The following is a 3,165-nucleotide window of genomic DNA, read 5'->3' as shown; positions in this document are numbered from 1 at the left end:
GAGGTGATGAAATGTCTTAAAACATTCAAGCATTTCTTGTTTATCAGAGATTACTTTGAGTCTTTTAAAATACACGAAGGAGATCTAAAGTGTTAGTATCACCATTTAAAGATTTAATGGTATTCCAGAATTTATGTGGATTATTAAAATTTTTTGTAGTTTCTGTTAAAAAATGTTGAGCTTCTGCATTTCTAATTGCACCTGTTGTAATATTGCGAAGTCTTCTAAAGTTCTGCCAGTCAGAGCACAGCACAGTTGTCCTCGCCCTGGTCTATGCCTTGTTGCGCTCATGAAAAATATCTGACAATCTGGAATTAAACCAAGCATTATCACGTCCTTTTACTTTAAATTTCTTAAAGGGGGCATGTCGGTCAACTATTTTTGAAAAACTATCATAATAAAAATCCCAAGCATGTTCAACATCTGCAATAAGACAGATTCTTTCCCAATCAAAATGATACAGATCATGACTAAATCCTTGTTCTGAAAAGTGCTTCAAATCTCTTTTAAAAATAATATGAGGTTTTTCTCTAGGAAGCTTAGATTTTCTGACTGTGGCAATAACACAATGATCACTGATGTCATTAGCAAACACCTTTTTTTTCCTCCTAGGCTCTCATCAAGGTGGCAGCTTCTGTTTTTCCTCCGGCATTTTTCCTTCTTCCTGCTCTGCTCTCTGTGTGTCTGAAGTGCCTGGGTCTCATCTCCCGAACATAAATTAAGAAGATTATTGATTTGGTATCGTGGGCATTCAACTCTATTGATAAGATTTTTTTCATCAAAGCGACAAGGTCCTGGAGAATCGGCGTGTCCAGCTGAGACTCACGCTGTGGGGTATGTCATGGATTCATGGGGAGTGTGGCAGATGATGTGTCTCTCAGTTCTGTCTCAGGAGGATGTTGAAGACGTTTACATATTTGGAATTATGATAGCAGGGACTCTGCTTTTTGCCATCGGTGGGGCTCTGTTTTATCGACTTTTGAAGCAGATGACGGCAGCAGTTTCGACCACGGTAAAGCTTCCGAGTCAATATGAAGGTCTGGTCCACACTGTGGGAACTTTGAATTGTCTGGTTTACGAGCTTAACCGTAAGGTGGAGGCAATTGAGAATCGCAGACCACCTGCGGCTTCTGGGACTTGTCAGCGTGGTGGGTTCGACCTTGAAGGAGACTCAGCATGGATCAGTGGAATGGAATCCCACAATTAGGCATTTTCGGAACCAGAATGCCCAGATGGACTCAAGGCTGGAAAAATGTAATCTGTCTGCCTGAAGAAAAACAAGAATCAAGCTTATCTGAATCTGACCCCCGACGGCCTGGGAGACAGGCCGAATATCAAGTTTCTCCTGGGACATGAGTACCCAAGGACAAAAGCTTCATCTATCGCACCCCTCACCCCGAGAGCTTTCTGTGCAAGCTGATCAAAACTGCTGGCTGGAACAATATCTTCAGAGACTGTGGCTGATCTGAAAAAAGGCTCATGGACAAATCTCAACACCTTGATGTGAAATGCAAATGTAATCATGTTTTAATTGTGCTTGCTGGTAGAGTTTTTTTGATGTCTCAAATCGTGTCCTGATAGACAAGATGTGAAAGATCTTTTTTTTTGTAATACCACTATCTACCCTCATGTTTCTACCCCTTTTCCTATCTAAGATTATTATCTGATAAGGATAAAATGACCGCGCTTTCTACAGTTGCAGCTTCGTGCACTCCGCCCATCTTTCGGATGACTGTACGTACATATTAGCGTTGTACCTTGGTGCAATTCCAATAACGTTTATTCTGATTCTGAAGCAGAGGAGTATTTGTGTGGGATGTTGATATAAAATCAATAAGTGAGACTTTTGCAGGATTTTTAGGATTGGGTCTAGTAGGACAATCAACAATTTGAAATAGATTTAATGAATTGCAAGAAGTTTTGAATTAATCTGAAACTGGTTGAAGCCAGTTCCAGTTCAAATCTCCTAAAATAACCATCTTGTTTGCATGTAACTGTTCAAAAAGTTTCTTTAAGATTGGAAGTGCATCGCTAGCTGATGGTGCTCTATAACAACCAATCACAGTAATATGTTAATTGCCAGAAATTTCCAGATCAACTGCAAGAAACTTAAATTGTTTGGGTTCATATTTAGAAAGAAGCACCTTGGATCGAAACTTATTTTTTATATAAATAGCAACACCGCCACCGCTTTTTGGATGATTGGCTCTATAAAGATTATAACCACTGATGGTAACCTCCTTATCCTGGACAGATTTACTTAACCAAGTTTCTGACAAAACAGTTACATCAGCATTTGTGGGGACCACCCAAATGCGAACCATATCCATTTTTGTGATCAAACTGTGCACATTTAAATGTATCAAACCAAGTCCATTATGAGCTTTAAAATCAGCAGGAGTGTCAAAAGTAATTTTAACATCTGGACCAGGATTAGTTTTCACATTCCCAGAGATTAAAAGCAATAAAATAATGAAACCTCTATGCTTTGTTTTATTATTATAGGAATTTCCCTTTATATATAGATTTGAAATAAAAACAAGTGAACTATTTGAAGAAATAGCAAAATGCTCTTGGAGTACGATTATGCTAATCAAATTAGCTAGATCCATGGGCTCAGTCAGAAATGGAAAAAATGGTGGTTATTTTATGAGCAGTTCAGAATCAAGAAGGCATGTTTTACAACCCAAATGGGACTGATATTCAGAGAAGACATACAAATTATTCTTATGAATGATTCCGTTTACACTGTTCCAGAGAAAAAAAATACAGGCCTGCAAAACTCCAAATTAAAGCTATTTTGCAATTGTTTATCCAAGGAGAGAAATGAATACAATCCAGGGCCAGCGTACAAACCCAGTCCAACTTCTCCTTTACGCTCCTCTAAGCCACCACAACGTCAGATGTAAACAAGAAGATGCCATACCATACCACTTTATTTATAGAGCACTTAAAACAGCGACAAGGCCAACCAAAGTGCTGTACAGACAAAACAACAGGTAACACACAAAGCAAAATACAAAATGAGGTAAATCAGAATATAGACACAAAAACGATGCAGATAATGACGACTAACCAGTGTGGAGCATACAGGATCAAAACACAGATCATCTGGTGTTGAAAGCTACTGAATAGTAGTGAGTTTTTAAACGGGACTTGAAAACC

Source organism: Nematolebias whitei, chromosome 5 (genome assembly GCF_014905685.2).
Source record: "Nematolebias whitei isolate Nwh7 chromosome 5, NemWhi1, whole genome shotgun sequence".
Taxonomy (NCBI): Eukaryota; Metazoa; Chordata; class Actinopteri; order Cyprinodontiformes; family Rivulidae; genus Nematolebias; species Nematolebias whitei.
This window is presented reverse-complemented; position numbering follows the sequence as displayed.